This window comes from Erinaceus europaeus, chromosome 9 (assembly GCF_950295315.1).
Source record: "Erinaceus europaeus chromosome 9, mEriEur2.1, whole genome shotgun sequence".
Lineage (NCBI taxonomy): Eukaryota > Metazoa > Chordata > Mammalia > Eulipotyphla > Erinaceidae > Erinaceus > Erinaceus europaeus.
Window position 1 is genome coordinate 42345321 of NC_080170.1, and position 17185 is coordinate 42362505.

The 17185-nt window shown below is 38.3% G+C and overlaps 1 protein-coding gene across 2 annotated transcripts in view; it reads left to right on the forward strand.

The window, feature by feature from the left end:
- RASAL2 (RAS protein activator like 2) overlaps window positions 1-17185 on the forward strand; it is a 299682-nt gene that overhangs the window by 224465 nt on the left and 58032 nt on the right. The window lies entirely within an intron of this gene.

A 17185-nucleotide genomic window follows, 5' to 3' on the forward strand; every position in this document is an offset into this window, starting at 1 on the left:
GATTATTGTAACCTGTCTGTACCAGAGAGTCTTTATAAAATGGCCTGCTATGTATGTCATATTTGATTTTCTTATGTAAGCTTGGTATATTTTTTTCTTTCATTAGCTCCATTATTTTCAGTTATCTGCATAACAAACATAGATCATAATCTATGTAATGGAAGATTATAGATAAGCCAGAGTATTACTCCTTTTATCTTATAGGTGAAGCAATTTATCCCCCATATTGAGCTGATGAAAGACAACTGCTTTATCAGTTCTTATAGTTGAACCACATTAGAGGCACTCTAATTTACAAGAGGTAAAATTTACAAGTCTATTTAGTTTGCAGTGAAATTCCTATTTTGCCGGTTTTGTCCTTGTAAGAATTGGAAGTATTTTATAAACTAGTCCCAACAAAATGAAAGAGTAAAATCTTTCAAAATAGTGGTTTTTAAGAAAAAAATGTTGCACATCTTCTGAAATTCTCTTAGTTCACTAGACTATATATTTTACTCTGAATGCTATTTTATGGGAACTTCAGAGAAGATATCATTTTATAGATGTACTTTATTGTGTAATCTTGCACTAAATATCAGTTTCTTATTGTAAAACAGTCTTTCCTGTTCCATTTTACTTTAGTAACATACATACATTAATTACCAGTATATTCTCCCAGACGTCCATTTGTTGCACTTATAGGTTAGTGCACTTTTAGGCAACCAGTGAACTAAATTAACTGTATATGTCTCTCTTTTTTTTTTTGCGACCAAGGTTATCACTGGGGCTCAGTTCCTGCTCTATGAATCCACTGCTCCTAGTGGCTATTTTTTCCTTTTTTTTATTGGATAGGACAGAGAGAAAATGAGAGGGGAGGGGAGACAGAGAGAAAGAGAAAGATAGACACCTGCAGACCTGCTACACCACTTGTGAGGCAACACCCCTACAGATGGGGAGCTGGGGCTGGAACTGGGATCCTTGTTGTGCAGGTCCTTGCACTTTGTACTATGTGTGTTTAACCTGGTGTGCCACCGCCCAGCCCCCAACTGTATATATCTGCCATCCTCTTCTCTTCAACCTGTGGTAGTATCTTTCCATTTCAGACCAACACAATAAAAAGGTGTTAGTAAATCTTGAATATTAGGCAACTCTTTAGTTTTTCAAGTCCACTTGAATTCTCCATCATGTATATAGCCCCTCCAAAAAAAAAAAAAAAAAGCTTGTTCCTTCTTGCACATGGGAAGTATTTATAAATTAGAGTAATATACTACAGTTTTTTGTTTGTTTGTTTGTTTGTTTTGTTTACCTCCAGGGTTATTGCTGGGGCTCGGTGCCTGCACCAAGAATCCACTGCTCCTGGAGGCTATTTTTCCCCCTTTTGTTGCCCTTGTTGGTTTTTTTTTTTTTTTTAATCATTGTTGTGGTTATTATTGTTATTGCTGTTGTTGTTGGATAAGACAAAGAAAAATGGAGAGAAGCGGGGAAGATAGAGAGTTGGAAAGACAGACACCTGCAGACTTGCTTTACCACTTGTGAAGTGACCCCCCTGCAGGTGGGGAGCTGGGGGTCTGGGGGCTGGAACTGGGATCCTTACACTAGTCCTTGCACTTCACACCATGTGCACTTAACCTGCTGCGCTACCACGCGGCTCCCTATACTACAGTTTTTAAAAACATACTCTCTTACGTTCAGATCATGTGAAGACACAGGTTAACAGAACTGAAATATATTAGTCAACTGAGTTCTTGGAGTAAATGTGTTCTAAATATCCATAGTTTTCTTAGTTTATATCATCTGTTGGTAAGCTCTAGGTAAACCTAGAAAACAATCCCTTTTTACAGAATTTAAATTTTATAGTAAAGTGGGTGGGGGAGATAGCATAATGATTATGTGAACAGACTCTCATGCCTGAGGCTCTAAAGTCCCAGGTTCAATCCCCCCACACCACATAAATCAGAACTGAGCAGTGCTCTGGATTCTCTCTCTCTCTCTCTCTCTGCATCTCTCTCAAAAATAAAATATTTTTAAAAAAATTTTATAGTAAAGTGAATACCTTTGTATATTTTTAAAACTTCAGTGTGTAGAGTTAAAATCTAAAGTCCTTCACTCTTTTACTTATCCATATAAATATTGTTATTAACTGTTTATACATTTTAGAATACTTAAAATTCTAAATATAAATGGACACATTCATGTTTTATATGAGTAGACTTGTGTTAATACAATAGTTTGTGACTTGCAATTTAATTTGGACTCTAAACTACATACCATTATTTCTTTTTTTTTTTGACCTCCAGGGTTTTTGCTAAGGCTCAGTGAGCCTGCACTACGAATCTACTGCTCCTGCTATTATATTTTTTTCCTTTTTTTTTTTTCTTTTGGTAGGACAGAGAAATTAAGAGAAGAGGGGGAAATAATGGTTAACAAGGGAGAGAGTAAGATAGACACCTGCAGACCTGCTTCAGAGCTTGTGAAGCAACGTCCCTGCAGATGGGGAACTGGGAGGGACCCTTGTACAGGTCCTTGTGCTTTGTACTATGTGTGCTTAACCTGGTGTGCCACTGCCACCACCACCCCCCACACTTTTTTATGACTTAGAGCAGTGCTTTATTCTTTCTAGGGATATTATGCCACTATTTGGTATATTGGTAAAAATTTCTCCCACTTTGTTTCTAAGGTTCTAAAATAATAGCACAACAGATTAAGTGCACATGGTGCAGAGCGCAAGGACTGGCATAAGGATCCCAGTTTGAGCCCCCAGTTCCCCACCTGCAGGGGGGTCGACTCACAGGCTGCACAGGTCTGCAGCTGTCTATCTCTCTCCTCCACTCTGTCTCCCCTTCCTCTCTTGATTTCTCTGTCCTATCCAATAATAACAATAGTAATAATAACAACAATGGCAACAAAATAGAAAAAATGGCCTCCAAGAGCTACTGCTTAGTGTAGGCACCAAGCCCTAGCTATAACCCTGGAGGCAAAAAAAAGGGTAAAATAATATCTCTACATTATATAGACATTTTAGAGTTACATTCAGCCTAACATGTCTGTCTTACCTGGCTAAATTTGACCAGAATATTAAACTTAGGGAGCCAGGGGACTGTTGCTTATTTAATTCTCATGATGCTATGAAAATGACTTTAACCCTTTTTCAAAAGAAGGAAATAACTGACACAGAGGTAGCCAGAATAATGAAGTAATGATCATAACAGTTGGAATCCTTCAAGAATTTCAATAGCCTGAGATTCTATTTGCATTCAGCATATTTCAAAAGACTAAACTATTTCCATGAGATATGAGTTATTATTTAAAGATTGTTGGTATAATTCATGTTGGTTTGGCCCCCTTCCCCCCAACTCTGAGAGAAATGGTTTGGCCCTTGCTAGTTTCGCCCAACTTTCTCCCCACCCTCTATGCTAAAGATGCCCAGAGTCCCAGCAGCAGCCGCGGAGGAAGAATGATAGGGAAGCACATGGTGTGGTGATTTGCCTGTTCGTGAATAAAGATTAAACTGCAGCTTCTCAGCCCAGCCGTGTGTCCCCCGAGTCTCAGTCTCTCTCTACCACCGCGATGCTAGCCTGGCCAGTAAAAATGAGTTAATTTCACCTAAAGATTTACTGAATATCATTTTTAAAAGCTTTTCTGTGCAAAATAGCTTAGAAAATTTTAGTATGTCGCCATGATGATGGAAGGGAATCCAGCAGCTCTGTTCATCTAGCCAATAATATGCAAGTCATAATCTCTATTGTAAAGACCCTGATGGAGTTTGGCACCAATATTGTTTTTCTGGGTTTAATTTATAATAACCTTTAAATTCAGAAATGCCTTTGTAAAATTATGGGACATGGACATAAGAAATTAATTTTTCCAGATAATTAATAATTCTAAAAACTAAAGGTATACAGTAGCAAATTTAATGAGGAACAGTTATGTACAGGCTAGAAAGCTTTGTGGCACAAGGAAATATAGAGCAAAGACACAGCCATCAGCCTCAAGGAGTACAGTAAAAAAGAGTGTTAAAAAAGTCTATCGGGAAATGGTTCAGGTAAAGTGAACTTACTCTATGTTATTTGTTTCAGAAGAGGCATTAGAAGGCAGTGACCTGAGTTGCACTTTACAAAATAGGTGTAACTTGAACATAGAAATAGGCACTAGGCAAGAGCTCTCCTCAGAATAGAAATAATAAACTGAAACAAAGAGTAGGAGATTAGGAAGCTTGAAGATAAATACTGAATAATTCTTGTTTACAAAGAGATGAAATAAGATTTAGGAATGAAAAAGTTACACCTTAAAGTTCATAGACAAAAACCTCCTTTTTCTTTTCTTTTTTTATTATTATCTTTATTTATTTATTGGATAGAGACAGCCAGAAATCGAGAGGGAATGGGGAGATAGAGAGGTGAGAGATAGAGAGATACCTGCAGCCCTGCTTTACCTCTTGTAAAGCTTTCCCCATGCAGGTGGAGGCTGGGGGCTTGAACCCCAGTCCTTGAGCATTGTAATGTGTGCACAGGACCTCCCACCACCACCCCTGCCTGAGTCCTTTGCTTTGCTGCAATACACCAAACCCAGTTCAAGTTCTGCTTTGTGTTTCCCCTCTCTAAGAACTCCATCTTTCATGAAACTAGAAGAAATATGAATTTTAGAGTGCTTGAAATTAAAGGAAGAGCAGAAATAGTTTGTTGCAACTGGAGATGCTGAAATAAATCTATCAGGATTCATATATTTTTAAAATTTCAGTGTATAGAGTTAAAATCTAAAGTCCTTCACTCTTTTACTTACCTATATAAATATTGTTATTAACTGTTTATATATTTTAGGAATATTTAAAATTTTAAATATAAGTGGATGCATGCATATTTTATATGAGTACTCGTGTTAATACAATAGTTTGGCTTGCAATTTAATATAAATAATTTGAACTCTACATAACATTTTTTTTTCTGGTCAACATATACTCAAAATAGTAATGGCTTGAATTAGGTACCTTTTCTTACATAAAGGAAGTCTGCAGGTGGACAGTCCAAGATAAGGGGCCAGGACTCTTGGCAAACTATTTCTTTTTTAAAAAATATTTATTTATTTATTTCCTTTTGTTGCCCTTATTGTTTTATTGTTATAGTTATTAATTGATGTCATTGTTGTTAGATAGGACAAAGAGAAATGGAGAGAGGAGTGGAAGACAGAGTGGGAGACAAAGATAGACACCTACAGACCTGCTTCACCTCTTGTAAAGCGATTCCTCTCTAGGTGGGGATCCCAGGACTTGAACCAGGATCCTTATGCCAGTCCTTGTGCTTTGTGCCACCTGTGCTTAACCTGCTATGCTACCACCAGACTCCAGGAAAACTATTTCTTATGTCATCCTTAGACTCTTTAAGAATCTTTTTATAAACACATGGAAACGAACTTCAGCCAAAGTATCTGTATTTCCAGTCCATGAAAGATCACCTGTTAAGTTACCTTCCTTCAAAGTGATTTCCCTGGAACTCTATCTAGTGTCACCTATTTAGACCACCTTTATCTGCAAGAAAGGTTAGGAAGCTTTGCATCTGGGCATATCATTGCGTCAATAATTCAAGTCTTTTCTTCAAGTAGGAGCTGAGAGTGGCACTAAAAAGAGTTTTAGCAGTCTTTGACTAAGGAGGAGGCTACCCCCCAAACTCTGTTCAGCTTCCACCCCACTCTAGAGCATCATTGGCTATTTATCACAATATAAATTTGAGAAACTTTACTGACGCAGATAAAAAGACCTAAATATATTTACGTTTATCTTTCCCCTAAGTAAATGCAAGAGAAATAAAAATTTATCCCCCAAAAAACCCATATATGTATAATCAAAGCAATATTAATCATAATTGTAAAATATGATAATGCTGCAAATGTTTATCAACCAATGAGTGAATGTACAAAATGTGATATACAATACAGTACAATATTTATTGAGCTATAAAGGTGAATGAAAGGGGACCAGGCTGTAGTGCAGTGGGTTAAGTGCACATGGCACAAAGTGCAAGGACCGGACCGGCATAAGGATCCCAGTTCAAGCCCGCAGCTCCCCACCTGCGGGGTGGGGGGGTAACCTCACCTAGCTGTGAAGCAGTCTGTAGGTGTAGTCTCTCCCCCTCTCTGTCTTCCCCATCTCTTTCCATTTCTCTCTGTCCTATCAGCAACAATGACAACAACAATGATAAACAAGTGCAATAAAAGGAAAAAAATCGCCTCCAGCAGTAGTGGACTCTAGTGCCAGCACTGAGCCCCAGCCATAACCCTGGAGGCAAAAATAAAATAAAGTGAAAATAAAGATGAATGAAGTAAAGATAAGTGCTAAAATATGGATAAACTTTATAAAACTTCATGCTAAGTGAAAAAAAAAAAAAAAAAAAAGGCCTGTCATAGAGGACTCTGCTAATGCAAAATACCCAAAATAGGCAAATCGACAGCAAAGTACTGATTGCCAGAGACTGGGGATATAGGACAGGGAAAGTACTAATAGACATGAAACTTCTTTTGGAGTGAAAAAATGTTTTAGGTTGTGGTAGTAATTGCACAACAATGAATCTACTAAAAATGTTAATTTTAAATAAGTGTGTTTTATGTTATGTTAGTTGTACTTTGACAGAGGTAGTTTTTTTTTCTTTTCTAAAAATGGATGGCCAAAGGGTAATCTACAAGTGACACTTACTACCTATAACCTGCATCCTTGTTTCCACCTAGCTTTTTAGTGCTTAACTCTTTTATATAAATAGCCAAGAATTTCCAGATACTTGAGGAAAGTTCAACTTGAAAGAGATCAGAATAAGTGGGTGTGACAAGGGTGGGAAACCAAGAAGAAATGGAAGTTATTGCACAGAGACAAAACCAGTTGTGAAAACATAGTGTAGTGCCTATTTTCACAAGATAAGATTATAGACCTGTGAAGCAATAAAAGAATATTATAAGAGGGAACCGGGTGGTAACGCAACAGGTTAAGCGCAGGTGGTACAAAGTTCAAGGACTCCGTGTAAAGATCCTGGTTCAAGTCCCTGGCTCCCCACCTGCAGGAGAGTTGCTTCACAGGTGGCAAAGCACATCTGCAGGTGTCTGTCTTTTTCTACCCCTCTCTGTCTTCCCCTCCTCTCTCCATTTCTTTCTGTCCTCCAACAACAACAACATCAATAACAACAATAATAACTATAACAACAAGAGCAACAAAAGGAAATATGTAAATACTAAAAAAAATTTCTAAAAAGAATATTATAAGAAACATCAATGAAATAAGAAACCTAGAAATTAAGAACATAAGAAGCTCATATGTGGACTATAGATTATTAAAGCAAACGGCCTTGTGAAAAAATAACAACTTTCTCTTGGACTTTGTAAGAACTACGATAGTTGTGGAGGCAAGGGAACTTTGGTGGAGAGTATGATGGCTTCTACATACCATATTTGGATGTGAAATTATACCCCTGAGATATTTAATTTTGTAAAACACTTAAATTACAAATAAATGAAAAAGAAGCATAAAACCTAAGGTTAAGTCACTCTCAGAAAATGAGAAGGTAACACTTATAAGTAGATTAACAGAAAACTTTGAAGAGGAAATTGTCAAAAATAACATAAACTTTCCCAAAACAAGATAACATAAATGTTCTGATTTGAAAAATCAGAACACAAAATCCCAGCACAGTGAATGAAAAAAACAGCCCTCAAAAAAAAGTCTTAGATACTGTACAAAGAAAGAGAGAAAAAGAGAGAGGGCCAGACAGTGGCACACTCGGTTGAGCGCACACTTTACAATATGCAAAGACCAGGATGCAAGCCCCTGGTCCCACCTGCAGGAGGAAAGCTTCACGAGTGGTGACACAGGGTTGCAGGTATCTCTCTGTCTCTCTTCTATCTCCCCCTCCTTTCTCAATTTCTCTCTCTCTCTATTAATAAATAAATAGATAAAAAATAAACAAATAAATATATAAAAGAAAAATTAGAGTATAGGCCTGGCAAGGTAGTTCACTGGGCAGGGTATGTGCATTGCCATACTGGAGACCCAGGTTCAAGCCCTGGCAACATAAGGGAGGTGGTATGGCTCTGGAGGAAGCACCAGAGCTTGAACCCTGCATCCTAATCAGAATGAAAAAATGGTCTGGAACAGTAAAATCAAGCATGGTGTGAGGGTCTGGCTGTGTGTGTGTTTGTGGTGGGGTAGGGGGTAATTAGGGGGATAAAAGAAATATGTTATATACAAATGAGGAATGAGAAAATTGCATTGGAATTCTTGATAAAAATATTAAAACTCAGAAGCAGACAATGGAGCAATATTCAAGATTCCAAGTAGAGGATGTGAGGGCAATCTGGCTGTGACATCTGTCACCCCATTAATGGCCAGGGTTGATTTGGCTTGGCTAGGCGGGTGTCCCCTTCCTCCCTCACCACTCCATGTGCGTCCCTCCAGAAGCTACACGCTTAGTCGAAGAGGATGGTCTTCCCCGAATAGAGACGGACTGGTCTTCAGTCAAGGGTATATGAGTAGCTGGGCACCCCTGCTAGAACCTCCAAACAAGCTCTCAAAATTCCCAGTAGAAATGACTTTGAACACAGTATCCTTAAATACCAGACTGTGGAGTTTGGATTCAATCATATAAGCAGTGGGGAGTCATAAACATTTGAGGTCAAGAAAAAGACCTAATCAGAATCGTGCTATGTGTGGATTAATCCAGCAATAGAATTGCAGATGACTTAGTTTCAGAGACTTAAATTTGGGAGCCCAGTTAACAAAAAGCTATTGTAAGAGATGAGAGCTTTAAGGAGGATAGATGGAGTAAGACTTAAGAGGAGGTAGACAGACAAGATAGGGAGAACATTTCAGAGGTAAAATCAATAGGATGTCACAAAGTCATCATTGCCTTCTAATCAGATAAAAGCCATCTAATCAGATAAAAGTCAGTAAAGTGATTTCCCAGAATCAATACTGGCAAGATTTTCACATTAAAGTCATGTTATGGGAGAGGGGAAATCTGTGATATTTCTGCTGTTCATTGAAATGTGCTTTGAAAAGTTTGAAGAACTAGAAAATACTGAAAAGTGGTGGTGATACTATATTGTCAAGTATGCCGGGATTCCAAATACTAATCTTTCTCTGGAAATATGACTTGAATTTGCTCAGGAATTGAGGTACAGATGAGCACACAGAATTCTCTTACTCTTTAGACATCCCTCCAGTGAACACTTCATAGTAAGTTCCTCAGCTCTGACGCTCCCTTACATAGCATGGTGTAAAAGTAGGCTACTTGTTCTTTAGCAGGAAGCCTTTAAAAAATAAGTGTGCTTGTTCACTAGTGGAGAAACTTTTACAACAACTCAGCTTCTTGATCTTCTCATAAGAAGAACCAATTTTTAACTTTTATTTTGAATTTACATATTCAAAAAGGAGTTGTAAAAATGGTACATAGAAATTTGCAGGTCCTGCTTTTATATGTTATAGCTATATTTACCCATCTATATTTAAATACATTTTATATACATATATATTTAAAAGGCTTCTGCTTTTGTAGTTATAGCTATATTAGCATATTTCTATTTTCTGTTTTATAGATATATTAAAACTATGGAATTGAGATTGCTATGATTATATTAATATAAGCTCCATTCAGTTTTTCACATGCACTCATGCATGTGTGCTTGTGTATGTGTTTGTGTAGTTATGTACAGTTTAATCCTAGTATACATTTGTGTCAGCACCTTCACACTCAAGATAATTGTTCCATTACCAGGGCCAGAGAAATAGCTCACTTGGATAGTGTACAATTCTGCTGTGCACCCCCCAGGTTCGAGCCTAGGCCCCACTGTGTTGAAAGAAGCTTCAGTGCTCTGTTCTCTCTCACTCTTTCCTTTGGAGTTTCTGTTTCTGTCTCTTATCTAAAACAGACAAAACAAACCAGACTGGTCGGTCCATACTCCCCGTCTGCCTCTCTCTTTCCCTAGTAGGGTGGGTCTCTGGGGAAGCGGAGCTCCAGGACACATTGGTGGGGTCTTCAGTCTAGGGAAGCCTGGCCGGCATCCTGATGACATCTGGAAAATGTGACACCTGGTGACTGAAAAGAGAGCTAACATACGAAGCCAAACAAATTGTTGAGCAATCATGGACCCAAAACTTGGAATAGTGGAGAGGAAGTGTTAGGGGGGTACTCACTGCAAACTCTAGTGTACTTCTGCTTTCAGGTATATATTTTGCAGTAGTTTACGGATACTTCTACCTTCTGCAACCCACAATGACCCTGGGTCCATGCTCCCAGAGGGATAGAGAATGGGAAAGCTATCAGAGGATGGGGTGGGATATGGAGATTGGGTGGTGGGAATTGTGTGGAATTGTACCCCTCCTACCCTATGGTTTTTGTTAATTAATCCTTTCTTAAAGAAAAAAAAAGACCAGAAATGAACTCCTTCTGCCAGCTCTGTATAACCATAACCACATCTATACACCATTTCTGTCCCTTAGCAACCACTAATTTATTTTCCATCACTGTAATTGTGTTATTTCATGAGTTTGAATAAAGACTGTCATACAAAGGTATGTGACCATATCAGATTGGCAAAATATCTCACCTGGATAATGCATCTGTTTTTCTGTGCATATGACTGTTTCAAGCCTGACCTGTACCACATTAAAGGAAGTTTCAGAGCAATGATACATTTTTCTCTCCCTCTCCTTTTCACTCCACTCAAAAAACAAACAAACAAAAATGTCAGCCCAAACTAGTGAGGCTTCAGCAGCAGCAACAACAATAAAAATAAGTAACTAAATCAATAAATGAGTGACTTTATTTCAATAAATAGAATGCCTTTGCAATTCACTCAAATGACTGCATCTATCAGCAGTTTGTTCCTTGTTGCTGAGTAGTATTCCATTGCACAGATACACCAGAGTTTCTTAAGTCACTCACCCATTGAACATCTGTGAATAGTTGAGTGCACATAGGTTTCCACTTCTCTGGGATAAATATCTGTGTCAGTGCTGGGTTGTATGTATGGTTAAGTGCCCGCATAGATTTATAAGAAACTGCTACACTGATTTCCAGAGTAGCTGTACCATGTTACCTTTCCATCAGCTGCTGTGTCTATAGGGTTTGTCTCTTTTTGTCCCAAAAGATTTTCATCCATTTTCTTCTAGAAGTTTTATGATTTTTGACTTTTACATTTATGTGTGTGGGCTATATTTAGAATTAATCTGTGATTGTTTAAAATGTCTGATTCTGGGAGTCGGGCTGTAGCACAGTGGGTTAAGCGCATGTGGCGCAAAGCGCAAGGACCGGATCAAGGATCCCGGTTCGAGCCCCGGCTCCCCACCTGCAAGGGGGTCACTTCACAGCGGTGAAGCAGGTCTGCAGGTGTCTATCTTTCTCTCCCCCTCTCTGTCTTCCCCTCCTCTCTCCATTTCTCTCTGTACTATCCAACAACGACAACAATAAAACAACAAGGGCAACAAAAGGGAATAAATAAATAAAATAAATATTTTTTTTAAAAAAAATGTCTGATTCTGAACTTACTAATGTTTATTGTATAACAGTCATCACTACCACAGACTTGCCCCAACCAAGCTAAAAACAGGGTTTTTCCCTACTTTTGCAGAAGGAAGTACTGTAAACTACTTAACTTCTTGATTTACCTTCTCTTACCCTGTACTACTTCTCTTACTAGCACTTTTATGTACCTTTCAGCTTTTAGGCAAAAGGAGACAAATGGGAAGGATAAGAAAATTCTACTAATATCTAAGCCTGGCAGAGGTATAAAACTGACCCTTCTCTCAGGGGCGCTTTAAGAAATTCTTCAGAAAGACTAGGGAAAGAGAGAAACAGGCTGGGAGTATGAATCGACCTGCCAACACCCATATTTTGCGGGAAAGCAATTACAGAAGCCAGACCTTCTACCTTTTGCACCCCATAATGATACTGGGTCCATACTCCCAGAAGGATAAAGAATAGAAAAGCTATCAGGGGAAGGGATGGGATACAGAGTTCTGGTGGTGGGAATTGTGTGGAATTATGTCCCTTTTATCCTATGGTCTTGTCAATATTCCCATTTTATAAATAAAAATTATATAAATAAGAAATAAATTCTCCTGAAATGCCTCATCTCTGAGGAGCCTTTGGTTTTATTGAGTTTGGCACATATGTTTCTAACCCAAATATTTGTTTGTGACTTCTTTTACAGTACCTAGGAAGGAATTCTTGCTGTTCTAGCCTCTTTACTCTACAGTCTTCTGGTCCATAGGAAGCATCCTCATATCTTTGTCCCGATAAGCTTTAAAAAATGCAAACTAAGTAAAAAAAAACAAAAAGTATCAGCCCTTTCTGGCTCTGCTGCCAGCAGTTAGTCAATCACTTATTGTCATCTGGACAGTCTTACTCTGCATGTACCCCCTACCCTATTGCTTATAAGGAGCAGGTTGAACCTGCAATTTCCTCCCAAAACTCTCTCTAACAAACTCTTTTCTTATCTTTATAGTCTGACTACTTTTCTGTTGTCTCCAGGGCTTCATCACCCCCATGCTGCTGCTTTCACATGGAGTATGGGAGAGCATACTGTGCTATAGCTGCTGTTGCTGTTGCTGTTGCTGCTACTACTGCTGCTCCCCCACCCCCTTCCTCCTCATTCTTTCCCTCCTCTTCTTTTTTGTCACTAAAGTTAATCTCTAGGGCTGGGGGCATGCATGGCTTCACCATTTCTGGAGGCCTTGTTTTCCTTTCTCATTCTACAGAGGGAAAGAGAAAGAGAGATGGGGGCCAGGGACTTGAAAGCTAGTACTCAACACGAAGTGCCTTGTGTGCTCTATCAGGAGAACCATCTCACTAAAGCTTCTTTTCATTCTGTATACCCTCACATGGTGTGCCAGGGGATCAAACCTGGGTCATGTGTGTGGCAAAGCAGGTATGCTCCAAGGTGAATTACAATCTTTTTCCCGTTATATTTAATACAACAGAAAGACATTGAGAGGAAAAGGGGATAGAGAGGAAGAGAGACATCTGCAACACGGCTTCACTGCTAATAAAGCTTTTCCGCTGCAGATGGGGACCCCCAGGGGCTTGAACCCAAGTCTGTTTGCATGGCAATAAGTGTACTTTTATCAGGTGAACACCCACCCATCCCCTTCTTTTTATAGTCTTGACCTGAAACATTCAAGGTAATGAAGCTAATTCTAAAATATTTCTCTTGTAAATTCTTCATTTTTGCCTGGTACTTAACTATGGTGTATAATATCTTTTATGTTAAGGTTGTAATTGAAATTTTGATTTTAACATCACATATGCATCTAAGACTTGTAAATCTACAGTTATAGCACAATATGTGAGATGCAACATATTATAATCTTTCCTTATTTCTGGGTATTATCTCCTGTCTCTCCCATCCTAAGTTCGTCTTTTTCTTACCGTACTATTTCATATTTCTTTGCTTTTTGACCTATGATACCTAATTCTTCGTTCTTCCCATACATCATCCTAGACAAAGATTTACTCATATACCCATCCATGGCCGTCTAAATGTACCTAATTAGAGGACTACCTATGGTTTCTTGAATGAATCTTTTCATGTTTCTGTCTACTACAGCAGATTGCAGTCTCTTCCAGAGTACAACAGATCTTTCTATTCCCATTCTCTAGCACAATGTATATCCTGTTAATAAACTTACTGCATGTTTGGCCTGAACCAGAAGTGTCAAGATGAATTTTTTATAATAAAGAAGAATGATCTTTTCCAATAATGGTATCATTGGTTAGAATGACAACTTCTCAGAAATTATTGTGTTGTATGCCATTAATTAATCAATATAGCCTAGCTATAGATTATAGAATTTCCCTTACCCACATTTACTGCAATGAACCAATTAAGGATCCCTTAGTTTCTATCTGTATCATGAAAGCATTTTAAATTCATTAGAATGCTTCATCTTAATAGAAAAAAATATTCCATATATCTTTCTGTTTTCATATTTTTCTAGTAAAGAAGAATCAGCTATCCTGATCTCAAATCAAATAATTTATATAAAATAAAATAATGCTTATTAAAGTGGAAAAACTGTGCCTGTGGTAATAATTCCAGTTGGGTGGTATGTAGTTTATACAATATTTGTGAAATCATAGATTATTTCATTTGACTCTCATAATCACTGAAATGTAAGAATGAGAAGTTATTATCCATGCTTTGAAAAATGAGGTTAAGACTGGAGAAATAGTTCAACAGGAAAGGTGCCTATTTTGCCATGGATTTGCCCTGGCTCAAACCTAGCAACACATGGGGGTGCCATGGTGTCGGAAATTTCTGATGATAGGTTGTCTATATCTCTGTGTCCAATGACAAAGCAATCTAGAGCAGTGAAGTCATACATGCACAAAGCCCCATGTGAACAAACAAGCAAATATACTGACATATATATATATATATATATATATATATATATATATATATATAGAGAGAGAGAGAGAGAGAGAGAGAGAGAGAGAGAGATCTGTGTTACAATATGGACAGAAGTCTAAAATACACTTTTTTTCCCCCTGGAGCTAGCACTTCACTGCTTTGGGCCACTTTTTCACTCAGATAAAGAAACTGGAAGAGAGACATGGGAGAGGGGAGACATCATAGCACTTTCTGTCCTTGTGACTCAGAATTTATTGCCAAGAGCACTTATTACTTGTTAGAGAGGGAAAGTGATAACTTAGAAAAATCACCTCTTCATTTCAACCTCCTATTCTTCCTCTGTGTCCCAGTTTTCTCAACCCATTTGTGATGTTTGTTTACCTTCATCATTCTACTGAAATTTTCTTGCCCAAGTCTCCAATTATCTCTCTATTTTAAGACTTGATCTTCTTAATAGTGGATATTCCATACATTTCAAGAGCTCTCCTTCTTGAACCTTTTTTTCCTCACTTCCAGAGTGGGATTTATTTACACAACTGTTGGGGGGAGGGAGGACACGTGCTGCCTCCACTTGCCAGCCATTGCCTTTAGAGTTCTCAGCACTACCACATCACCATATAGTGTGTTGTCAGAAAAGTCATGATGCATTTTTGCATAGGAAAATAGGTTATTCAGGAGGCTAATAATCAAAATATAAAGAGCTCACCAAATTCAACAACAAGAAAACAAATGACCCCATCCAAAAATTGGGAGAGGATATGATCAGAATATTCACCACAGAAGAGATCCAAAAGGCCAACAGACATGAAAAAATGCTCCAACTCATTGATTTTCAGAGAAATGCAAATAAAGACAATAATGAGATACCACTTCACTCCTGTGAGAATGTCATACATCAGAAAAGGTAGCAGCAACAAATGCTGGAAAGGTGGTGGGGATGAAATAAGTCTCCTGCATTGCTGATGGGAATATAAATTGGTCCAACCCTGTGGAGAGCAGTCTGGAGAACTCTTAGAAGGCCAGAAATGGATATGACCCTGCAATTCCTCTCCTGGGAATATATTCTAAGGAACCAAACATAGTCATCCAAAAAGATTTGTGTATACCTATATTCATAGCAGCACAGTTTATAATGGCCAAAACCTGGAAGCAACCCAGGTGTCCAACAACAGATAAGTGGCTGAGAAAGTTGTGGTATATACACAAAGTGGAGTACTACTCAGCTATTAAAAATGGTAAATTCACTTTCTTCACCTCATCTTGGATGGAGCTTGAAGGAATCATGTTAAGTGATAGCAGCCAGAAAGAGAAGGATGAATATGGGATGATCTCACTCATAGAAGTTGAAAAATACTACCATGATGCCAACCTACCTTCCCTGGGCAGAGGGCCTCATCATTGTGTGCTGGGACCCCACTTTCCCAGAGCCCTACCCCACTAGGGAATGGTAGAAACAGGCTGGGAGTATGGATCGACCTGTCAACGTCCATGTCCAGCAGAGAAACAATTACAGAAGTCAGACCTCCAACCTTCTGCACCCCATAAAAGATCTTTGTATCATACTCCCAGAGAGATAAATAATAGGAAACCTTACAGTGGAGGGGATGGGATATGGCACTCTGGCGGTGGGATTTTTATGAATTGTACTCTTTTTATCCCATAATTCTTGTCAGTAATTATTAAAGCACTAATAATAATAATTATTATAAAAGAATTTGAAAAATAAGAAAACACAAAGCAGATCTTGGACTTGATTTGGTATATTGCACCAAAATAAAAGACTCGGATGGGGGAGGAGGGTTCAGGTCCTGGAACATGATGGCAGAGGAGGACCTAGAGGGGGTTAAATTATTATGTGGAAAAGTGAGAAATGTTACACAGATACGAACTACTTTATTTTACTGTTGACTATAATACATTAATCCCCCAATAAAGAAAAAAATGTTTTAAAAAAGGGAAAAGTGTGTTATGATTTTTCCAACAACTCCAGAGCTAGCCTCAACCCGGTCCTTAAGATCATAACTTCACATTAGTTCTTCTGAACCCCCAACTCAGGATGAAGGGAACCTACAGAATATTCACAGGCTCTCTTTTGCCTCTATTTTTCATAGGTCTTTTCCACAGTGTATTGTAATGAATTGCCAGCTCAAGAAACTATAAACTATAAGAGTACAAGGTCATGCCTTTCTTCCTCTCAATTGTATTCCTAGCATTTACATCTAGTATATCTGGCACATAATGGACATCAAGTAATTATTGAATGGATACATGGACTCTTAAATATACTCATTTATTCAGCCAAAGAGAAACTAATGAGAAAGCAAATAGTCATAATTTTGGAATGGTTGCGTAATTATCATTGAACTTAATCAGTATTTTCCTTTTCGTTTTCTTTTCACCCACATTAATTTTTTTAATATTTTTATTTATTCCCTTTTGTTGCCCTTGTTGTTTGTATTGTTGTTGTAGTTATTATTGTTGTTGTTATTGATGTCGTCATTGTTGGATAGGACAGAGAGAAATGGAGAGAGGAGGGGAAGACAGAGAGGAGGCGAGAAAGACAGAAACCTGCAAACCTGCTTCACCACCTGCGAAGCGACTCCCCTGCAGGGGGGGAGCCGGGGGCTCGAACCAGTATCCTTACACGCCAGTCCTTGCGCTTTGCACCATGTGCGCTTAACCGGCTGTGCTACCGCCCCACTCCCCACCCACATTTATTTTTTTTTTAATTTTCTTTATATATTGATTTATTTATTCCCTTTTGTTGCCTTTGTTGTTTTATTGTTATAGTTGTTATCATTGTTGTCATCGTTATTGGATA